Source organism: Myotis myotis, unplaced genomic scaffold, assembly GCF_014108235.1.
Source record: "Myotis myotis isolate mMyoMyo1 unplaced genomic scaffold, mMyoMyo1.p scaffold_m19_p_2, whole genome shotgun sequence".
In the NCBI taxonomy this organism is placed as follows: domain Eukaryota; kingdom Metazoa; phylum Chordata; class Mammalia; order Chiroptera; family Vespertilionidae; genus Myotis; species Myotis myotis.
In genome coordinates, this window is record NW_023416324.1 from 110,213,064 (window position 1) to 110,228,980 (window position 15,917).

Here is a 15,917-nt window from a genome sequence, read left to right on the forward strand (position 1 = left end):
GGTCACAGTATATAATCCTTTTTATGTTACTGAATTATCTGCTTTCATTTTATCTATATCCATAAGAAATATTTGCCTGTAGCTTTTTCCTGATATCTAGTTTGGGTATCAGGGTAACACTGGACTGATAGCATGAGTTGGAAATTATACTTCCTCTTTTGTTTTCGTAAAGAGTTTATAAAGAATTTACATTAATTCTTCCATAAATATTGAGTTATATTTTGTTATAAAAAGTATAGCTTTTTATACTTTTATGTTTTTAAAAAATGAAATTCTGATAGGATGTCCAATAGGAGAAAAAAAATTCACCCTTTAGCTGAAATTTATCTATGAGGTCATCTGTGATCCACAACAGTAAAGCCCAAGTTTGAGTGACAGGAAAAAGGACTCCCTACTTTAGCCTTAAAAGTTTTCCAAGTTTAAAAAAAAAAAAAAAGTAGAAGAACATTACTCTTGGCGTGAATGGCTGCTCCTGGACCCCCAGCTCTCTTCCTTTTCTTAATCTCTCCCCAAGCGGGTTCCAGGACAGGTGGGCCCAGATCTAAAAGGTGACACTGGGAATGACTGTGGCATCATCCCGCTTCCGTTAGCAGCTGGAGAGGAAGAGGGTTGGCCGAGAGGGTCTCCTGGGGCGGAGCGGAGGAGGAGGGAATGCAAAACAGAGCCTCGCCCCAGGAACCCACTCGCAGCAACGCCCCACCCTATAAACTCCGAGCTGCCTCTTCGCGGATGATTCCAGCTCCTGTCAGCCAGGGCCCGATCATTGGAGACAGGGTGCCTGAGCAGGCGCGCGGCTAGCGGTTCCACCCGGTCCGCGGCGGCGATCGGTGCGGAGCAGCCCGACGGACCCCGGAGTAGGGCTCACAGCCCGGACGCCAAGGCGGCGCGCGAATAACCGCACCAGAGCGGCCAGCTCTCGACCCGACGTGCGCGCAGCGGCCCAGGCACCGGTGAGTGGGTGCGGACTGCGGGCCGGGCTTGGGGGCGGTGGGCGGAGGTGGTTAGTTTCTTGTCAGTTGTCCTAATTATGGGCTGGACTGGGAGGCTCCGAGGACCAAGCAGAGCGAACACAGTTCGGGTCCGCGCCCGTCCCGAGCTGGCCACCCTTCCCCAAATCAGGTGAGAGGCGCGTCTGGGTTGAGAGGGTACAATTTGAGCTTGATTGCTTGCTTACCCTCCAAATGTCATTCCGATTTGACCAAACTCTTTCGAGTACAAGGGAGAAATCTGAAAAAATGGGATGAAACCAAGTAAACTCTCTTCCGGAGGCTTTAGCTAACTCCTGTCTCTTAACCCTGACCTGAATGGAAGCGGTATGACTCCCCCGGGCGTCCATTTATTTTAAAGTTGTGCTACTTCTAAGGCGAAATTGCAGAGATCTCCACACTCCCCTCTGCTTCCCAGGAGATGCCCTGCTCATCTACCTTCCGCCTCCCTGCAAACCCTACTGACGGGTCCTTGGCACAGTACGCCGCCCACCCTGGGGTAAACTCTCCCTCCTTCAGATTTCCTCAGGTGCCCTTTGATTCAACAAATTAGGGAAGGAAGAAGCCCGGGCGTCTCCACACCTTAATCCCCATGGCTAGAGGCCAGTGGTTCTCAACCTTGGCTGCACATTAGAATCACCTGGGAATCTTTTTAAAATCCTGATTTCTGGGCCTCATCCTCCGGAAATTCTGTTTCTTTGTTATGGGGTGGGGCCACAACATTAGTAACAAAGAAACAGAATTTCCGGAGGATGAGGCCCAGAAATCAGGATTTTAAAAAGATTCCCAGGTGATTCTAATGTGCAGCCAAGGTTGAGAACCACTGGCCTAGAGGCCAATGCACATTTGTAACTGAGTCGGGCTTTTAGAAGCAGTTCTTGCTGGCTCCTTTCCTCCACTCCACCTGCCTGTTTAGTGCTCCACTCTCCAATTATCTTAACCATCCAGCCTGATCTCTCCACAGTGCCAGCCTGCTGAGGTGTCCAGAAGACCTCAGCAAGTCTTTCCCAAACTGTCTCCTGCTGCCCCTTTGTCTTTGGGCAGCTTTAGAGTCCTGGCTATTAAATCCATGTGGGACGTCTTTACCAAATCTCGGTTTGCTGATGGCCTCATAAACATTAAAACCCACTACCACACCCAGTAGCCCTCCCTGTTGGTGAAAGTCTGGGTGCTCTCTTTCCCCTGGGATCACTTTCAGGACTTAGCTACATTTATTTCTAGTGTCATTCCAGAAGGAGAAAGGAACAGTGAGGGAGGCAAAAAATCTGGCACCTTGCTGTTCCATGTTTATAACTTTGCAGAACAACTTGCACCTCCTCCTGAAGGTGCCTCATCCCCAACATGTCTCTCTTGGTGGTTATTACCTGAGGGATCTGGGCCCAAGGCATTTGCTCCCCTTAACATAAGCTGTAACCCCTTGCAATCTTCTCTAAAAAAGAAATCACCTGTTCCTCTGGTCTCTGTAGTGTTTCCCTAGCTCTAAAGGCCCTGTGGGTAATCCCTCCTCAGGTGCTCTGGATGCCACTCGCCTTCCTGGCAGAGAGTGCAGGGCAGGGAAGCCCGGGAGCAGGGAAGAGACTCCTACTTAACTAGCTGGGTGATATTTCATAGCTTTGAACCTCAAGTCTCTGCACTTAAGTTTCCCTCCACTAATAAAAGCCTTTGATTCCTTTTGTTTCTTATTTATTGTTTGAAGATACCGATAAGTCTAAAATAATTACCCTTTTAGCCCATATTTGGCATTTTAAAAACTGTCAAAATAACTCACCTGATAAGTTACCTGCTCTGGAAAATCAGTAGGTCTTTCTTTGCTGGCTCTGTGTCCATCCCACAACTTATGGCTGGCAGTTCCTATAACCTGACCTGAGACTCTGGAGTGGCCCCAAGTCACTAGGCCTCAACATTTGCTAAAGGCAAGTGATTACTAGAGTTATGTTTGTTGTCTATTCTGTCTCTCCCTTCTTGTCTGACATCATTGGTCTTTGTGCCCATCATGAGGCCTTGATTTCTGGTTCAACTCTTCTTTGTCCTTGAAATGAATCAGCTGCTCCATCATCCAACACAGATGAAAACTGGTTTCTTCCATTGGTTCCACTGGTGCCAAATAAGATTCAACTTCTTTGTGAGTTAGAAAGTGTCTTCCAGTCATTGTTGCTTCGGCCGTGCTCCCCATCCTGAGAGCACTGAGTTTAAATATTTTCTGTACTTTTGAGCCTGGTTCAGTGTTCAAAAAAGGACAGAACTGTGGATTGCTTGGTTTTCTTATTTTGGCTGTTTTTCTAGTTTGAGGTAAGAATTGTATGCGTGTACATGATTTGAGGGTTTTGCTCCTGCATATACTGTTATTCTTACTATGATTAATTATTTTCCCTATGCTCATGGGAAAATAATTTAAGGAAATTTAATTTGCTGCTTACCCAAAGGCCAGATAAAATACCATTTGAAACTCATAGTTTAAATGCATGATGTATGTCCCCTATGGTTTTGTCTGTGTTTTCACTGTTCTTTTCAAGCGGCCACCTAAGAGTTGCTGTATTTGCTTTCAAATTTGCTACAGGGAACAATCAAGTCCCATCACACTTTCGTGTTTGGGCTGCTCAGTGCAGGCTCCCGGTCCTTCTTTCCATGCTCATTCGTGTACCTAGTCCTTTTCCTATTCTTCATGACTCAAAATGCCAGAGAGTCTCCCATGTAGGTTAGCAAATTAAGAATTTTATTCAGAAGTTTGAAGTAAATCCAAGAGTTGAGAGGATTAAAAAGCTGTCTTGAAGACAGTGTGGCAATAAACAAATCAGAGCCAGAGTAACATTAGACAAAGTATCCAGGCCAGGTTAGGAATGCTTTTCTCCCTTGTTCACTCTACAAATCAACTTTTAAAACCATCGCCATTGGAAAGTGCTCATTCTTCTTCTTCAGAATAGGCTTCTCTTTCAAAATTGCTTAAAGTCAGCAAATTACATGATTCGTATTTCTTCTCACTAGGTGCTTATTCAAAGTCTAATAAAACTTCCATAAGCAAAAGTAAATTTTATTTCATTTTCAGTCTAAATTTAGTTATTACTTTATATGTTCTATTTTATTTATGATATGAATTTCTCCTACCAAAAATCAACTCTTCGATGGCTTAATATATAAGCCAACTTAAATCAAGGAGTATCTAAAAGGATTTAAGGTAATATTGAACTAATGTGGCAACTGAGTGCCATCATCCTACTAAAGCTCTAAAATATGTTTCAATCACACTAAAAAAAAAAAATCTAAAGAGCTATGAATTTGCTAGCTGTGTCATTAGTTAGTGATTACTTAAGTGGCAAATTTGACGATTGGAAATAGAAAACAGTATATATTTAGAATAGTCATGGAAATGACAAGTGAATCTTGCTCTTAGCTCTAGTTGTATTCACATTAAAGTTTTGCTATTTGATTTTTATTCTCTTCACAGTAGATGTCCATGGGGGGAAAATTCCCTTGTGTATGAAAACCAAATTGTCTTTCAAAATATTTCACTAACAGAGAATTCACTATATACTATAAACACTGTAGGACTGTTTATTTTACATTATTCTTATAACTCAATTTAGAAGCTTTTTTTTCTTTGGTTTCTAAAATAGGTGTATCATCTAAATATCTTAAGCAGAAATAAATGTCTAGAATCAGCCAATTCTTGTACCCAAGAATACTTTAAATTGTATTGCTAGTCTCATGTTTAATTTTCTAACATTTACAAGTTTGGAAAATGGGTAAGAAATGTATATGCTTTGTTCTTTATAATCTCATTTGCCTTCATATTTCAGGACCCAATTCTAGATGTCTGCAAAATTTTAAATCATGGAATTAATAATCATTTAGTTTGTGTCAATTCTTATGTGATTTCTAATTAATTTCATACATATACTAGAGGCCTGTTGCATGAAAAGATTCGTGCAAAAGGCCTTCCCTTCCCCTGACTGCTGGCACCGGTTTTCCTCCGGCACCAGTGACCCAGGCCTTCGCTCTGGCCGGAGCCACCTTCAGTCTTCACTCCGCCGCTTCGTGCCTACATATGCAAATTAACCGCCATCTTTGTTGGAGGTTAATTTGCATATCTCACTGATTAGCCAATGGGAGGCATAGCGAAGGTACAGTCAATTACCATGTTTGTCTATTATTAGATAGGATACATTGCTTTGTTCCTTCATCAGCTGATGTGAAAATCTTATTTAGATCAGTGTATTTAGTACTTTGAATGGTTAACTTCAGAGTAAAGGTATTAGAGAATTACATATATGGTATACACTCTTAAAGGGAGTTTATGATTGCTAATTTGCTCTTTAAGCTTTCTTTAGATATTTCCCATTACATATTAATCAAAGTCCTCTTATCTACCTTGGAAAATGAAGAATTTCATCTATGAAATGTATCAACTATAGTATCAACAATTGAAGATACTTACAGAGGGAATACTGTGAATCTAGTGATATTAAGCCCTAAAGACACACCAAAGTAGAAAAATGATCTTTGTCCTAGAAAAATGTTGTTCACACTAAGTACATATTTAGATACGGGTTTCTTTAATCATCTCAGTACCACTGGGTAGGAAGCCATTTAAAAACAACTCTCCTCCTGTCCACCTATCAGACCAGGTGGAATGTTTCATGTGGTCACATAGTTTGATTCTGTCACTTCCAAGATAACCACAACAGCCTTCCCCTCCCATGGGATTATGACTCGTTTGACAGTATGGACCACATGTCATATGTTGACCAAATATCCTTGTATTCTATTACCAAGTGCTCCACAATCACTTGCTTACTCTTTGTTGTTTCTTTATTTTCTGCTAAAGCTACAGAAAATGTTAAATACTTTTTTTTAGATCCCTGTATTTTAGAAGAGAAATGTTAGAAACCATTTTTCTAATCTAATTTAAGTACATTATCCTGCATTATCCTGCTAATGACTTAAAATTGATGATTCTTACTAATTGGGGAACCAATATTAATTCCATTCTTTAGTCTTAAGCTGCAATGGCAAGGAGCAAGTAGAGGAAAGAATAAGAAAAAGAGAAATGAAGAAGAATAAAACATTGATATAGTTCTAAAAGTGTTAGGGAACAAGTAAAGCAAATATATTACAATCACTTGGGGAGCATTTTAGCTTGAATACATGTCTGCATTTCCTTTCTGCCACTTCCCCCTCTTCCTCTTTGAGAACCACTGAATCACAGTTTAGGGAGCAACCATCCACAATTGCCTCAGGTGTCAAGGTCCTCAGACCAGCATCATGGACATCACCTAGGGGCTTGTTAAAGACACAGAATCTCAGACCCCACCTGCACCCATTGAATAAAAATCTGAATTTTAACAAGATCCCCAAGTACTTCAAATGCACATTAAGTTAGAGAAGCACAACAACAACCTATGACTTGTTCACCTAGAGCAGCGGTTCTCAACCTGTGGGTCGCGACCCCTTTGGGGTCGAACTACCCTTTTACAGGGGTCACCTAAGACCATCGGAAAACACATATATAATTACATATTGTTTTTGTGATTAATCACTATGCTTTAATTATGTTCAATTTGTAACAATGAAAATACATTCTGCATATCAGATATTTACATTACAATTCATAACAGTAGCAAAATTACAGTTATGAAGTAGCAATGAAATAATTTTATGGTTGGGGGTCACCACAACATGAGAAACTGTATTAAAGGGTCGCGGCATTAGGAAGGTTGAGAACCACTGACCTAGAGGTTATTTTCTTGGTTTTTAAATAAACATTTTAAAGAAAGCCATTAGCATGTGTAATGTGCCAAACACAGTGTTCAGTCTTTTTTAAATATTTTTTATTTAATCCTCACAACATCTCTATGAAATAGCCACTGCTTTATCCTCATTTTGTACATTTGCATTCTGAGTAATAAGAAAATAAGTAGCTCACCCAAATGCAGTAACTAGTAGATTCAATATTTAAACACAGGGATTCTGATTGCTGTGCTCTTAGGTGCCACCCCCACTGTATATTCTACACTTGGCTGCCTGCTTTTTAAGCCAACTAATTATTTGAGAATTTATTTAAAGTTATGATGTGAAGTCAGGTTCTGTTTCCATCGTGGGAAAAAGAAGATCTATTTCATTTTAGTTGTAACATTTGTCTGTCATCTTACATTTAAGTACAATAATGGAGTCTAGAAATTCCTTCTTTAGTTGGGAAATAAATACTAAAACTATGGCAGCCCATTTTAAACTTAAGGTTTGTTATCTCTATCTTTTCTCATAACTTAAGTTTACTGTTTTTACCTTTTGGTGTTTTGACGGTATGAAAAAAAGTTCTCTCTTGAATTGAACATGTCATTCCTTACATACATAAACTGTTCATTCCAATTCAAATTACATATCATTCTTTCAGTTTTTAATGTAAACACTTATATACAAGTAATTGTTTACAAAACTGTAGTTGAATATAGTTACTAACCAGTCAGTCTGCAAGCTAGTGCTAACTTATTTTAAGGCAGTGACTCCACAAATGCTTCCGCTTCTGAATGCTTTCTCCCAGGCATGTCAATTCTCTGACAGCTGTCAGTAGATCTGGCCCGATGTCTGTTGTTTTGACAGGTAATCATTGATGTTGCTCAAAAGCCTGAGGTGAGTCTGGGTTCCTTGTGATCATAGTTGAGAGGAGGGATATGTCATCAGGACTGAGCAGACACAATTTTCTCAGTCATGAAGGGACATATCCTTGGGAGAAAGAATTTCACTAGCTGCTTGGATCTGGAACTTTAGATGTACAGGCAGCACTAATGGTAAATCATCTAACTTGTAAGTTACTGGTTAAGTCAAAACCAGGGGAAGTAGTGTCCAGGAGACAGCCTGCACATAGCAGGCAGTTCTCTTAGTGCTGACACAATGCAGTGATCCTCTTATGACCCTTTAAAGTCCTGCTCATCTCACTAAGCTCAAATATTTGTGACTGTGGCTGAATATAATATACACCAGTTTTTTTTCTAAATAAATGGGAAAAATATCATTATCATTTCTTCTAATAAACTTCATACATTTATAAGTTTATCATCACATATACTTTCTTCACATTTAGACCCAAATTATTCTTTCTATCCAATTCAATTGCGTTGTACAAACTTCTAAATCTACGTGGTTTGCCCCTAGAACAAGAATATTCCATTACCTCAGCTTTAATAATCTAACTCTTTCCAATCAAATGATGTCACTTCACATTAAAGATGTTATACTATGATGTCTCTCGGCCCTTAACTGTCACACAATTAATTGCTGCCACCTTATCAGGAATGAAAATGAATCTGATATGATTGCTATGTAGTGATTTCCTGAAATTGTCCTGGCCTCTGATCTACTAAGTCAGGGGTCCTCAAACTAAGGCCTGCAGGCCACATGCAAATACAAATATTGTATTTGGTCCCATTTTGTTTTTTTACTTCAAAATAAGATATGTTCAGTGTTCATAGGAATTTGTTCATAGTTTTTTTTTAAACTATAGTCCGGCCCTCCAACGGTCTGAGGGACAGTGAACTGGCCCCCTGTTTAAAAAGTTTGAGGACCCCTGTACTAAGTTAACAGAAGATATTTCTGAGAGAAACACAAATCTATTTATATTTTTTAAAATTCCCATTAGGTTAAGCCATATGATGGAACATTATACTGTATAGCCATAATATATTTATATAAATATATATTTAATATATAATATATTTTAAAATATTTAATAGCAAAGAAAGGTAATCATAAGTGGATAAAGTAGTGTATAAAAACAAATCCTGAATGTGATCCAGTGTGCATATGTATTTGGTAGATTCTAGTCAAGGTTCCATAAGGTCTTTCTTAGGTCTTTGGTGTTCTAATGAAAACAATATAGGTATATTGGCACTGATTTGTGAGTAAAATTGCCTATATAATTTTTAAATGCCTACATATTTGTAGAACAAAAAACAAAGACTAGGAAATATATATAACAAATCTTAAAAGCTTGTGAGGGTTATTAAGATCAAAGCTACTAAGATCAAAGGTGACTTTTTTCTTTCCTTTTATTTTTATGTGCTTTCAAAATTTCCAATAATAAACCTCTATTACTTTTATATTTCTTACTTTCTGTTTGTCTTAGAATTTCTATTACTTTCTTTCTAACCCACTCTAGATTTTAGATCTTAGACAACCACTACGAACTCTCTGAAGAATAACAAATCTGACCCATCTCTAATTTTCCCCCCTAACGTACGCTAGAACTTCACAAGATTCCACAGAATTCACACCGGAGTGATATTTTATAGGAGAAGTCATCTTATGGGAAATTTCTTTTGCTATCAAAAAAACCAACAAGAAATAGGGATAAAAATAGATCCTTCTAAAGCCAAAATTCTTCTGTACAACGCTTTAGTAAAGTTGATGTGTATGGTTTTAAAAAAGTAACCTAATCACAATCTTTCTTATTAACTCTTCAGCTTAAAAAATATCTTACATAAAAATATCAAAGTCCATAATGAAAAGCATTGGTAAATGCTTTTTTGGCTACCTAAAGATATATTTTAATGGCTGTGTAGTAAAAAATACCATAAACAAAATAAAAAGATAAACAGGAACTTGGGAAAGCAATTTGCCACACACGGCATATAAAATGCCAGTTTTCTTAATATAACATAAGCTCTTTAAAATAAGAAACAATGAATAACCAACCTGAAAAAAAATGAGCAAAAGCCATGACTGGCAAACTTGTAGAAGAATAACTATCTAAACCAAGAAAGCAAAAAGAATCACAGCCTCTTTCGTAACTAAAGAAATGAAAATCAAAGAAAATACATACTTTTTACTTATCCAACAGAGAAAAAAATTTAAGATTTGTTAAAGACCAGATTTTTGGTATCATTAATTGGTATAATTTTTATAGAAGACATTTTGTAAATATCTTTTAAAACTTAGAGAATACAAACAATTTTCTTCAATAATTATGTTTTAAACTTATGTTACTGATATATTCAAATAAATATAAAAATGCATATGTATAAATATCATTATTGAGGCAATTTTTTAAGCAGCCAAAAAGGGAAACTGAAAAGAAAAAAATCAAACAAACCTTAAGTCCATTTATAGTGGATTGGTTAATAAATAAGTTATGTTATCAGTGCAATGAATATAATACAGTACAGTCCTCAAAATGAAGGAGGCAGCCCTGGCTTGTTTGCTTAGTGGTTAGAGCATCAGTCCAAGGACTGAAGGGTCACAGGTTCAATTCCCTGTCAAGCGCATGTACCTCAGTTGCAGGTTCGATCCCTGGCCTTGGTCAGGGTGAGTGTGGGAGGCAACCATTTGATGTATCTCTCTCACATCAGTGTTTCTCTCGCTCTCCCCCATCCCTTCTCCCTCACTTCCACTCTCTCTCTAAAGATCAATGGAAAAAAATATCCTCAGGTGAAGAATAAAATAAAAAACCCGAATGAGGCAGATTTACATACACTGATGTTGAAAGTTCTTCTAGCCATATTGTTAAGTTAAAAATAATAAAGCAAAGAGTAGGATAGTAAAATGTTAATATGATGTGTAGAGTTTAAAAAAAAATGTGGATATACACATTTATATGCATGTAAATATATTTTCTAAAAGTCCTAAAAGGATACATAAGAAACTATTAGTAGGAAGTAGCTCTGGGAAGTGGATCCAGAGAGACAATTGGAGAGGGCTAGGAGACATGTACTTTTAAAGTATACTCATCTGTAACTTTACATTTATCTCACATGCATATATTCTATGAACTACAAAAACAAAGATCTTTTAAAATATTGTTTAAGTTATGGTTCAATAACACTATAAGCTTTGTATTAAAAATAAGTATTTATCAAAGTTTAACTAGATTCACAAGTAAAAATCTAATCTATTATATTTTTTTAAATAGCTATTTTTGTTTTGTGGAATTGTGATCATTCATTTCTTATTTTTATTTTAATCTATTTTCTTACATTTCAATAATGCATGTGCATTATTTGTATAAAACATTGAACCGATTTAAGTGCCACCATCCAGTGATAACCACACTTATATTTGGTGGTATATTTCTTATATTTAGTAGTTATGTCTACAGAAATGTCTTAGAATAAAACTGCACTATTTAACATTAAAATAGCCTACTTCTTATTCTCTAGTGTGTGTCTACTAGGGCTGGGGCGGATGTGGAGCAGAAGCAGAGGATGAGATTCCCACGACAGGGTAGCCATTCAGTGCAGCCTGATTCTGTATAAAAAGATGTCCTCAGTGGGGACCAGATGACTTCATTCCCTCCAAAACCACTCATAAAATGTAGTGTTAATGCTTGCTCTGTAAATTACAAAATAAATCTGACGATATTTAGTGAATCTCACTAATTTTTTTTCCAGATCTGGTATATCATAAATTGCTGTAAAATGGCTGGGCCTTTATCTGAGTAAGTCACTGAAGCCATCACAGAAGCTCTGTGCCCAGGTAAATACCTTCCACCTGTAGCACTGTATCTGCTAGGAGTTTTCTGTAACACATCAGCAGTAGAGGTAGCACAAGAAGCCACACAAATCCCTGTCCAGTGACAGAAACAGAAGAAGAAAGAAATTCCAGTCTTACCTATTCCTTCTAGTAGACAGCTTAAGAACACGTATATACTCAGAGGAGTTTAAGTGCAAATGGTGTCAGAGTTACCAGGATATCCAGGTATAAACTGATGTTAAACCATGTGAAAGATCTGCAGTCCTTTGTGACAGGGACTGCCCTCCGAGTGGGTGATGGCTTTCCATGCAGCACAGCTCTGGGCTTTGGAAGAACCAGGAGAATGCTGTGCGCCCTCACTGCCGCAAGATGGGAGAATTGTCATTAGAGATGCCCCAGCATTGACTTCCAGAAGCACATAAACCTTAAAATTTGATCTGTTCACCTTCTGAAAAGCCACATGCCTCAGTCTCATTCTTACAAAGTCTCCCTTACTCCATTAAGAAATAGGGAAAATGGCACTATGAGGTTGGAGATAGAGGCTCTCTTTAATGCCCATGCTGGCTAAGGCCCTGGTAGGCAGGAGTCCCTAGAGTAACAGGGCATCACACTCAGAACCTTTGTTGGCCCAACTCCTGTCAAATGGGTTTCATACAAATAAAACTCCTGAATTTACCCAGCTTGCAATATTTATTTTCCTGATAAAAACTCAGCTCAAAGAACAAGCCCTCAGCTTTCCAAATAACAGGGGCGACACTCCCTAATCCCTCTAGGGCGAATGAAAAGAGTAGTTTCCCCCTTCTGATTATGTGTGATTGCACCTAATCAAAGTAGAAGGTAGCTAGGATGGGTGGTGGGAAGGTTGACAAACTTCCCTGGACTCTATTATTTGCTGGATTGGCAAGTAGGAAATGCTTGCTGAAGGGCACTCCATGGTGGTGTTAGGAAACTATTTAGGACTGCTTTAATCTTGGCGATAAAAATAGCAACATTCCACAGAGTTCTGTTGCTGGAAATCTTTAGGGCTTTTTTTTTTTTTTTTTTTTTTTTTTGGTGTGGTTAAGCCTAGGAAGCTACACTGCATATTTTCAGCAAAAATTCAACTCTGGAGAAAGTGTTTAAAATATATGTCCTAGTTAGGAAGGCATGAAGCTTTATTTTACCTCCTAAGAGTACTTAATAGAACGAGCTCTTGGTCCCTAACAGCCCATCTGCCTTGCCATGGAAGAAGTAGGACAGTGATGCCTGGAAAGGAGGCTGGGACCAGCCGCCCTTTTGCATGTTGGAAGCCCTCAGTCTCTAACATTCACAATTACATTTTGCTTACAAGTAGCAAAACATTGAGGAAAACATTATGTAAAATGTAAAGCTTTTTTCAAATTTTTAAGTTTGAGACAAATAAGCAAAACATGCTTAATTCTAGGTTATATTTTGTTAGTTAAAAAATCGATGCTGCCCCATGTGGGTGGCTCAGTGGTTGAGCATCAACCTATGAACCAGGAAGTCATGGTTCGATTCCTGGTCAGGGCACATGCCTGGGTTGTGAGTTTGATCCCCAGTAGGGGGGATGGGGGAAGTAGGCAATCAATGGTTCTCTCTCATCATTGATGTTTCTATTTCTCTCTTCCTCTACCTTCCTCTCTGAAATCAATAAAAATATTTTTTTAAATCGATGCTATACCAATTCTGCCACTAACTATAGCAATTTTACCTTCGGTTTCCTGTGAGATGATCTTCAAGGCCCCATCCCTGCCCATGGGCATTATATTGAAATACAAAAGGTATTTTCAGAAGGACCTCCTGAACTTTGTAATGTCCCTTTAACCAACTGACAACCACAGAACTCTGATCTCTTATTGATTTAAACCAGTAATGTGTAAACAGTATTTTAAACCTTGTTTTATAGGACCAAAAGAATTTTGGTTGAAATCTACTTATGAAAATGGGGGAAACCTGATTAGGATAGTTAAAAGAAAAAAGACCATATTCAGTGGCTTAACACCTATAGACCTGCACTGTTCAATATGGTTGCTATTTGCCACTATGGCTATTTTAATTTAAATATTAATTATTTATAATAAATTAAATTGAAACTTCAGTTCTGCAGTTGTATTAGCCACATTTCAAGTGCTCAGGAGACACATGTAGTCAGTGGCTGCACACTGGACAGCACAGATAGAGAGCATCTCTTTCATCATAGAGAGCCCTATTGGACAGTACTGTCTATACAAATTTATTAGGAAAGCAGCAGACTCTATTGGTAAAAAGGCTGTATGCTTTCTTAAACTTATTTGGAAATTTAAAATCATTTTTAAATTCCAATTTTCTGAGTAGTGGGTTATCTGGTATTGGGTTCTCATAGGCACCCTTTTCTTTTTCCTGTTTATTTGCGTATTAAAATACAGGAAATTAAGTCTTTCACGAAATGACACCTAAGTATCTTCAATATCAAATTTTCTCACAATCCAGTCAGTAGCAATAGAACTGATGTGTATAGATGTACCAAGGAAGCGTGTTCAAAACACTGTCACCTGTACAGAATCTGCTCAGCTTTGAACACCCTCTAAGAGTCCAAACTTCTTATACATTTGGCAAATGGAGCAACATTTTGAAAATATAGCCTAGATTCCTTAGCTCCTTAGACCAGCTCTAAAAATAGCTGATAAGTTTCACAATTGCTATTCAAAAATTATTTTTGAGAAGTTCTTAAAGCTTTTTTTTTTTTTTTTTTTACATCAGGCTTATCAAAATAAGTCACCCTCAGTAATCAAAAACTGTTCCATATGCTCGAACTGTTTTTAAAAACATACAGCAATATGGCCCTGGCTGGGTAGCTCAGGTGATTAGAGCATTGTCTTAATACACTAAGGCTGTGGGTTCGATACCCAGTCAGTGCACATACAAGAAGCAATCAATAAATGCATAAAGAAGTGGAACAACAAAGCAATGTTTTGCCCTGGCTGGTTTGGCTCAGTGAATAGAGCATCAGCCTGCAGACTGAAGGGTCCCAGGTTTGATTCTGGTCAAGTGCACATGCCCAGGTTGCAGGCTCAGTCCCCAGTAGGAGGCATGCAGAAGGCAGCCGATCAATGATTATCTCTCATCATTGATGTTTCTATCTCTCTCGGTCTCTCCCTTCCTCTCTGAAATCAATAAAAAATATTCTAAAAATATATACAGCAATATCATTTAAGAGAAAACAAATATAAATGTCTTAATTTACAGAACAAAAATTTCATCATGTGTACAAAATTCTTTCCAAGAAGTCCTTGAAACCATTCAGAGTAGAGCCATTCCTTGGGCAGTGGTGTCTCCTAAGCATGACTGTTATCAGTCTAATGATACCTAGAACCATGTTAATATCATCTTGGAATTAACGTACCTACAATGTCTTTCTATAGAGAGGACGACACTGACATTGAAGCCACAAAGGCAGAGGCTTGCCAGAGCCATGCAGGCCATTACAGGGCTTCCAGGATGTGGTTCCAAACTGACAGCATCCAAGGAGCTTTAAAAAAATACTGCTGTCTTCGCTCTACCCCAGACTCCTGATTTATTCATGCAAGGGTGTAGCCTGGGCTCTGACACTTGGATATTCCCTGGTGATTCTAATATATGGACATGTTTGGGACTTGTCAAATAGAACTTATCAAATGGGAAAATTCAGCCCTGTAGGTTCCTGCCTTTTTAAAAAATCAGTAATTATAGTCATATTAGTGAATATCATTTTTGTCTAACAACCTATCTGTACAGCCTCTAGCTTACTGTTTCTAATTCACCATGGACTTTAAAAAAATGCTAACTAAACCTGTTAAAACTGGATATAAAATAAAAATAAATCTGTGCTCAGTGAGAATCAGGTTCCTTCATCAGCATACACTTTGGTATAGTCTTAGCATCTTAAAAGCCTTCGTCAGGTGCAGCCAATTAGGGAAACAGTATGGCAATTTCTTATACAGTGGGGCCTTGACTTACGAGTGTCCCGACTAACGAGTTTTTTGAGATACCAGCTGTCTCTCCACCCATTTTTTGCATTGAGTTGATAGAGTAATTTGAGTTAACGAGCTCCTTAACGAGCTCAGTCTCGGAACGAATTAAACTCGTAAGTCAAGCCCCACTGTAAACTTTAAATAAATGCTTATTAACCAAGCTCCCCTACTTTCTGGTATTTACCTAGGAAACATGAAAATATATGTTCACACAAAGACTTAAACATGAATGTTTATAACAGCTTCTCTCATAATTACTGAAAACTGGAAACAATCCAAATGTCCACCCACAGGGAAATGGAAAAAGACACTGTGCTCCATCCACATGATAAAATGCCACTTAGAAAAAATAAAAAATAAAATAAAATGCCACTCGGCAGTGAAAAGAGCAAACTAGGGCTACACCCAGTAAAAGAAGCATGCAGAATATGTTACATGCTGTGCGATTCCATTTATATGACAGTCTGAAAAAGGCAATACTATT

General features: G+C 38.2%; 1 protein-coding gene across 4 annotated transcripts in view; it reads left to right on the forward strand.

The window, feature by feature from the left end:
* The first annotated feature begins 581 nt into the window (after positions 1–581).
* Positions 582–15,917, forward strand: part of AGTR1 (angiotensin II receptor type 1) — a 57,293-nt gene continuing 41,957 nt past the window's right edge. The window contains exons 1-2 of one of the 4 annotated variants that reach the window (XR_004974311.1): positions 582–950; positions 11,363–11,447. The gene's annotated coding sequence lies outside the window, so the exon portion shown is untranslated. Of the gene's footprint in view, positions 951–1,056; positions 1,120–11,362; positions 11,448–15,917 lie in introns of those variants that run through there. The other 3 variants (XM_036351797.1, XM_036351798.1, XM_036351799.1) reach the window with 3 other exon arrangements.